Raw genomic sequence first — 8,333 nt, forward strand, 5'->3', positions numbered from 1 at the left:
GTGGTGCTATCAAACCCACTCCATCGTTTCCTTTTGCTTCTCTTGGTGATTCTGAGGTGAGCTTCTGTTTCCACTCACTGCGGGAGGGCTTGCGGCTGCTTGCTGAAGCCTGCCTGTGGAGCTCTGAGTCCCTGCCTGCTCCCTCCCAGCTGTGACTCCCCTCCTCAGCAGCACGGCTCTTCTCACGCATGTGGAAGCGCCCTCCCTTCTAAGAGTGATGGATGCATTTTTGTCATCACACTTGGCTCATTTAGCCAGCTCTATTAGAAGACTCCGGTCCCCTTTGACCCCTCCCTCCGACAGCAGCCGCCTTATGGCTCAGTGCATAGGCCCCGTTTACCGCCACAGTGTAGGTCCTTGCAACGCTGCCTGAGTGTCCGTCAAAATGGCTTTATCTGGGCCCATGAGGACTTACTTCTGTGAGTCCTTGCTGCATAAGGGAAAGGAGTATCCCTGAGTCAGGACAAATGATCAAATGAAGCATCTGGTGAGTGAAGGGATCTCTCTGACTTACAGATGCCATAGGCAGGAGAGTACCTTGCCTGAGGCCTGGTTGGGGAAGGGAGTCTCAGGCTGGGCTTCTGATGGGCCCCTCTATTTACCGTGAGTGCCAGTGGGGTCTTACCTGGGTTCCCCTTGCCAAGATACCCACTCACCAGGTCTGAACGACTCCTATTTACCCTGAGGAAGGACAGAGTCTCTGGCTTCCTACCGCCAGTGCCCACAGTGCCCAGTACAGGCAGGACCTGGGGACAAGACTGCAGAACCAAACCTAGCACCCGCTCACAGTGAGGGCTCCTTCAAGGTAAGAGGGAGGTAGGTGTTCATGATGAGGAAGGCCCCTAATGGGCACTGTGTGATACCTCAGAGAAGCCTGAGGTCTGGAGGCGGGGAGCACAGAGGATTTAAATGACAGGGCTGATTCTGGCTCCGAAGGTGCCACCCCCTACTCCCCCATCCCTCCCCGCACAGCCCTCTCCCTGGCTCAGCCCTGCCAGGCTCCGAAAGCTGACATCACTCACACCTGCACAGTCTCCAACCCCAGAGCCTTCTTCTGCAATTAAAGTCTTAAGAGCGAGTCTCAGAAGCAGGAGGGGAAAAGCAATTTCCCGCTCAACATGTCAAAAGCTGTTCATCCCTAGTGCCCCAAGGAGACATCAGGCAGAAAGAGATCTGTGTGGGATTCCCGAGGCATTCTCACAGGGCAACAGGGTCACCCCTGTTCCCTGCCATATGGGACAGCCCTTCTGTGCAGGGGCCAGGGGAATAAGGTGTGGCAGGCAGGGGTGCAGGGGCCAGGGTCCCACAAGGTAAATGTCAAGAGGCCAAGAACACACCACAGCAGATACCCCCAACCCTTTCCAAGGCAGATACAGGCTGATGTCATCACCAGCCCGTCCGTCTGTTCTCTGTTCCGAAGTCTTCTGCTGGAATGGGCCCTGAACGCATCTCTCTGTGTGATGCACACCTAGGCGTATAGATACAACACACAACACACGAGCATCCAAGCATGTGTGTGATCGCATGACGTGTGTGTTTCCATGCCGTCTGGATTCAAGCAGCCACGATGCAAATTTAGTCACGTGGATTTGTACGAGTGTAAATGGGCGGAGCAAGTGTGGCATGCGTGTATACGTGCGTGCGTATGTCTGAATGGTGTGTACGCTGGGTTTAATTTCCTTGGTATTGCAAAAGTTCGTGCACTCTGGTGCTGGAGCCCAGGGCAGAGCACGGAGCACATCTGAGGCCTTGGGTTTTCATCTCTTGCATCAGCACAGAAGAATAAAGGGGTCAGAGGGATGACTCAGCAGGTGAGAGTGCTTGTGCTTGCTGTGCTCGCCTGAAGACCTAAATTCAGTTCCTGGGTCCAACGGTGGATGGACGAGGAGAACCGACTTCCAAAGATGTCCTCCGGCACTGATGGTATTGATGATGATGATGGTGATGATGGTGGTGGTGGTGATGATGACGCCATTTCTTTTCATGAAAAAGAAAAAGAAAAGGCGCCATGGAGATGGCCTAGTAGGTAAAATGCTCTTCAGCAGTCATGTGAAAGGCCAGGTGTGGGTGGTGTCATACATTCTTTTTTTTTTTTAATTAATTTTTTATTAATATTTTGCTTTTTTCTTTTTCTTTTCTTTCTTTCTTTTTTTTTTTCTCGGAGCTGGGGACCGAACCCAGGGCCTTGCGCTTCCTAGGCAAGTGCTCTACCACTGAGCTAAATCCCCAACCCGGTGTCATACATTCTTAATCCCAGCACTCAGGAAGCAGAGACAGGTGGATCTCTGTGAGTTTGAGGTCACCCTGGTCTACACCGTAAGTTCTGGGCCAGCCAGGGCTACAAAGTCAGACTCTGTCTCAAAAAGAAAAAAAAAGTTGGGCATAGCCGCACAGGCCTGTAATTTGGTGCTAGGCTGGGGGTAGGGGTCAGTGGATAGAGACAATCAGGTCCCCAGACTAACCAATCAGCAAGCTCCAGGCTCAGCGAAGACAGTGTCAGGGAAGAAGCAACAGCAACAACAACAACAAAATAAAAAAACAAAGAGTAACTGAGGAAAAGGCCCTTCATCTCTGACGTCCACATTCACATGCATACATCTGCACGCACATGTGCGAGCACACACGCCCACACACACGAGCCTCAGGCATTTTATGACCAGACAGTGAAACACACACACACACACAAATAGTTAAAGAATATAAAGAAGGGATTTAGGGCAAAGAGACACAGCTGGGATAATTTCCTGGGTTGGAAGTAGGGTCTCAAAGAGACGGACATCCAGGCCATGCCCAGGCCACACCCAACCCTATGGCAGCTCTGTTCACCACAGGGTGCGTGTGTGTGTGTGTGTGTGTGTGTGTGTGTGTGTGTGTGTGTGTGTGTGTGCGCTTTCCAGAGGATATCTTCGACTGTCATTCTTCAGGGACCATCCACCTTGTTTTTGAGATGGGGTCTCTCACTGGCCTGGAGCTCTCACAGTAGGCTAGACCGATGCCCAGTGAGCTCTAGGGAGCTGCCTGTTTCTGCTTCCCTAAGGCTGCTGGGATTAGTGTGTGTGGCATCAAGCCTGGCGTTCTCCCATGAGCTCACTCCGGTTCTTGCCAGGCAAGCACTTTACCAGCTAAGCCACCTTATACCTTACTCTTTACCCGTCTTTTCTGATTACCCTGATACTTTTATTTGAGACAGGTCTCACATAGCCCAGTCTGGGCTCGAATTTTCTATGTAGATAAGACTATCCTTCCATTAATTATTCATGCTTCTGCCTCCTCTGCCTCCTGAGTGCTGGGATTTCAGAAGTACACCAACATGCCTGGCACTGCTCTGTCACCTTTTCAATGTCTCTGATCTCGCCTGAGTGCATGTGTGCATGTGTGCGTTTGCATGTGTGTGCATGTGTGTGTGCATGCCTGCATGTTGAGACTGCTCATTAAGGTCAAGTGCCCTCTTCAATCATCCAGACCCCCTTTTTTGGCACAAGGATCTTTCACTGACTTTATAGCTCACCATTTAAGCTACACTGCCTGGACAGGAAGCCACAAGGACTCAGCTTGTTTCTATTCACCCAGAGCTGGGGTTACAGGTGCATATAGCACTGTGCCCGACCTTTTCTATGTGAGTGCTGGGGTTTGAACTCAGGTCCTTATGATTGTGCAGCAAGCACTTTGCTGGATGAGCCATCACCTCAGCCCCATCCCCATGGTCTTTGTGTCAGGAAAGAAGTTTAAGGGGTAGTGGTGGCACACACCTTTTGAGAGACAGAGGGAGGTGGATCTCTGTGATTTCAAGGCCAGCCTGGTGTACAGACAGAATTCGAGGACAGCCAGTGCTACACAGAGAGACTCTGTCTCAAAAAACCAAAGAAGAAGGAGGAGGAGGAGGAGGAGAAAGAGAAAGAGGGGGAGGGAGAGGAAGAGAGGGAGAGGGAGAAGAGGAGGAGGAAGAGGGGGGGAGAAACTGTTTAAGTGTCAACACACCCAGATTTTCTTGGCTATACCTCTTGATCTCCAACTTGCCCGTGCTGTGAGGCATTTGTTCCTGCTGTCTTAGAGGCTTCCTTTTCCAGAACTGTTCCAAGCCAACAAGGAGGTTTGCCTGTTCCAAACAAGGATGTTTCCAACCCGGTCAGTACAAGACCCCCAGGGCACTGGCTGTTGTCTCTGGTACATAGACCAGTTTCTAGAGTGGTCCCAAAAAATTAGGTGATCCAACAGAAAGACAATCTCTATTCTCCAAAAAGTAGTGAGCCTTTCCCAAGAATGACTGCCCCCTGTGACCTGTGCCACATTTGTAGCCTTGTACCCGGCTCTGTTCCCTTGAGCAGTCTCCACACAATAAACCCATGGGAACACTCAGGTACCCAGCCTAAGGAGATGCTGGGATGCATGGCTGGCCTTTTGCAGCTCCAGTCCTCCTCCTCACCTTTCTCCAGCAAAGGTTTGATGCCAGCTTCGAGGCATATGTTCTAGAATACCACTCCATCTTCCTGATCTCCCCAGGACTCCTAAACACCTTCACAGGAAGTCTGCCTCACAGCTGCGCATATGAGGCCCTCTTCCTCTGCCAACAAGCACCCACAATCCTCCTGGTGTGCTGAGGACAGCATTTGTGAGGACGGTGGCCAGCAGGCTCAAAGGACTGGATCACTGGCCTCTTGGCCGCTAAAATTCTCCTGCTGCAATTACCATAAACAAGGAAGCTTAAAACCACAGACAAGGGCTGGAGAGATGGCTCAGCGGTTAAGAGCACTGACTGCTCTTCCAGAGGTCCTGAGTTCAAATCCCAGCAACCACATGGTGGCTCACAACCATCTATAATGAGATCTGATGCCCTCTTCTGGTGTGTCTGAAGACAGCTACAGTGTACTCATAATAAATAAATAAATCTTTAAAAAAAAATAGTCTGTGGCCTGGCAAGCGTTCGTATTAGCACACTCCTTTAAAAAAAAAAAACACAGACAAGCCATCCCCTGGATGTATATTTCAGAGGATGAAATGCAAGGTGTGTACAGGTCCCACGATGCTAGCCCATGTGCTTTCTTGGGACCCTCTGACACCTTCCTGCTCCCTCTGAGGCTAAAGACCTTCGCTATTGGCCTTCACCACATCACTGAGTGGCTGCCTGGTTCTGAAGCCACCACTCCCACCCTGAATACCAAGTTCTCTGCTCCATTCAGACAGCCCCACTCCTACCAGATTGAGAGCTGCAACATCCCCGGTGTTCCTTGACTTTTGACCACTCTCGTTTCTGCCTTGTCCAGGTGTGGCACTCTTCCTCTGGGTCTGTGTCCTGTTCTTATTCACAAGGACACCGGTGGTTAAAGTCGGTGCTCACCCTAAATCCTAGGTGGCCTCCACCGTACTGAAGGATACCCATGAAGATCTCTCTCCTCCTTCCTGGGATTCTGAGCACACATCAGTCAGTGGGTGAGCACTATTCAACCCATAAGAATCCTGGAGGTTAATCGTGTTGCTAAGGTAGGCATCTGTGGGTATCTCAGGTCTGAAGTGGGCTGGAACAATGTTGTGAGTCCTCGTGCCTTGCCATGGGAGGCTCTGCAGAGAAATGGCACCCTGTGTGGAGAGAAGATGCACCCTACTTAGGGAGTCCTGAGGTAGAACCCCCCCACACACACACATCTTAGTGGAGTTCTGAAAGCCTGGTGTCCTGAATTGAGATAAGAGGCTCTTGCCTCTGTCCTGGGATGCCTGCTGCCCTAGGAGGTGTACGCCCCTTGTCTGTGGCTCTCTTGTCAAAGCTCACATCCTCCTTCCATCCCACCCCACCCTCACCTCCAGCTCCTTCCCTGAGTGCTGGTAGTGGGAAGCAGCTTGGTCTAGAAAAGCAGGCGTTGGGCTGGAGAGATGGCTCAGTGGTTAAGAGCACTGACTGCTCTTCCTGAGGTCCCGAGTTCAATTCCCAGCAACCACATGGTGGCTCACAACCATCTGTAATGGGGTCCAATGCCCTCTTCTGGTGTGTCTGAAGACAGCTAGAGTGTACTCATATACATTCAATAAATAAGTCTTTAAAAAAATAATAGAAAAGCAGGTATTGACTGGAGAGGTCTCCTTGCCGGCCTCTACCAAAGACTCACGGTGGGCCTTTCCATGGACAGACCTTTCCAAGGGGTCTCAGCTCGGTCTGGCTGCTCTCCTACCCTGTACACAGCTATGCCTACTCCACTCAGGACAACATACTCTCGATACAAGGCTACTCCAACCTGACTTACAGACACGCTCAGCCCATTCATAACCATACCACCCTACCTCCAGCCAAGCCCACTCTAACGCTAGACACACCCACCCTGTTCAGACCACAGCTACACAGTCTATGACCATGAGCATCCTACACTGGCCATACCCGTCCCTCCCAGAAGCCCCTGAACACTAAGCCTAACACTCAGTGCACTTCTCCCACTACAAGCTCTGGGACTAGCAGAAAGAAACTGCTCCAGTTCCCCCCAGCTCCCTCCAGCTCCCCCCAGCTCCCTCCAGCTCCCCCCAGCTCCCTCCAGCTCCCCCCAGCTCCCTCCAGCTCCCCCCAGCTCCCTCCAGCTCCCCCCAGCTCCCTCCAGCTCCCCCCAGCTCCCTCCAGCTCCCTCCAGCTCCCCCCAGCTCTCCCCAGCTCCCTCCAGCTCCCTCCAGCAACCCACAAGCACTTTCTCACATGGACACTGGAAGGACAGGCGAGACCTTCTGGCACCTGTTTTCTAGTGGGGTTGGCAAGGAGGGTGGTTCTTTGCACCAGTTGTGTTGGAAGAGACTCTGAGAGTTTCCGAGTTCTGAGCTTCTAGGCCGAGGATGCCAGATGGCTCCTCTTGACCTTCCTGAAAAGAACCCAAGGCTTCCGGGTCAGGCTCCCCACAGCAGCCTCTGCCTGATAACAATTTCTTTCCGGAGACTGGATCCTGTGTGGATCTGCAGGGCCTGTCCTTCTTGCTAACCTTGCTGTCATCCATGCCTTGGGTCCTCTGCCAAAAGACCTTCAGAGGCTCCTTTCCCTTGGCCCTCCCAGCAGTTGGCCATTTTACATCTTATTCAGTCACTTATATATTTGAGACAGAAGGAATCTCATTGTACTGCCCAGGCTGGCTTCGAGACACTGACCTCTAAGGCTTTTCCCCACCTCGTCCTCCTCAGCAGATGGGTGTGGGCCACCCAGCACAGCCGGGGGTCCGGGGAAGCAGAAAGTTGCAGACCTGCAGCCGCCATGATTCTGTAGGCCAAAGGCTCCGAGTCTGAGGGAAACCGCTTGACGCCCAGCCTAGGTCTGAGGCTTTAAGCACCCATGCATGGCAGGCTGGAAGAGGGTAAAAATAGAAGACTTCACAGAGCTGACCTAGTCGTCTTCCCACAGGTTCTTCCTACTGCTCAGGCCTCCCCAGGAAGTTAAGAAGCCCAAGGACAGAGCTAGAGTGGACCCTCTCGTGCCACCCCTGTTCCGGCTCCAGGGACCGGGGAAGGTGCCAGTCAGCTTGGTCATAACACTGGCAAGCGCTATCAAAGGTTGGAGAGGGGACTCAGCCAGCTTGACAAGAAGTTACAGCTTATTCAAAGGGACCAGGGCTAAAGGTTCAGGGTGGACCCTGGGGACAAAGGATTGGTCCGTGACAACCATGACTTCATTAAGCACCCAGAAGGATGACAGCTGGTGTTAGCTCACCTCTGTTCTCCACCGCCCCTCAATCTGTGAGGTCCTACATGACCCTGAGACGTCAATGTTTGTAGCCTCACCTTACAGGATCAGAGATGGGAGGTAACGTCCCTGAGGCCGCACAGCCACAGAGGAACAGATTTAAATATTGATTTCGAGGGTCTGTCATCAATTCCAGTTACACCCTGATGTTGATGGGAGCCTGTGACCAACCTACTCCCTGAACTTCTTTCGACTCATCTCCCCTGGCAATGGCCATGTCTGTGATCTGCTGGGCTCCCCTGGGCTCTGGGGACAGCAGGGCTGCTCCTCTCCCACGCTGGCTAGGATGTTCTGGTAGTGTCCTGACAGACTAATCAATGGTCCTTATTCACGGTCACATCCAGCTGCCTGAGCACCAGGGGACTGAGGAGGGGTTCACTGGTGGCTGTGTGGGTGTTGAGTGGCTTCAGGAGCTGGGCCTCTCTGCATCTCCGCCTACAGTTGTCCCAGATTAGGAGACTGACCGGGTGATACAGACAGCTCCAGGTCAGCCTTAGCCTCCTAGCTCCAAGCACTGTGCCCAGAGGTCTATGCACTAACTCTGGGACTACCCGACTTGCCTTCTGGAAGCCCTGCCCCAGCCTCTGACACCATCCCGCTTCCTGCAAAGTTGAAGTCCTTTGCTACGGGTCTG

General features: G+C 52.4%; 1 long non-coding RNA gene across 1 annotated transcript; it reads right to left on the minus strand.

The window, feature by feature from the left end:
- Positions 1-231: 231 nt before the first annotated feature.
- On the minus strand, positions 232-4,541 carry LOC102551272 (uncharacterized). Its single transcript, XR_015632324.1, has 3 exons — positions 4,424-4,541; positions 3,999-4,096; positions 232-1,977 (listed from the first exon to the last, which is right to left on the minus strand). It is a non-coding gene; the product is annotated as an uncharacterized LOC102551272 (long non-coding RNA).
- Positions 4,542-8,333: the final 3,792 nt, after the last annotated feature.

The sequence above is a fragment of the Rattus norvegicus genome, chromosome 10, assembly GCF_021556685.1.
Source record: "Rattus norvegicus strain SHRSP/BbbUtx chromosome 10, alternate assembly SHRSP_T2T, whole genome shotgun sequence".
Classification (NCBI taxonomy): domain Eukaryota; kingdom Metazoa; phylum Chordata; class Mammalia; order Rodentia; family Muridae; genus Rattus; species Rattus norvegicus.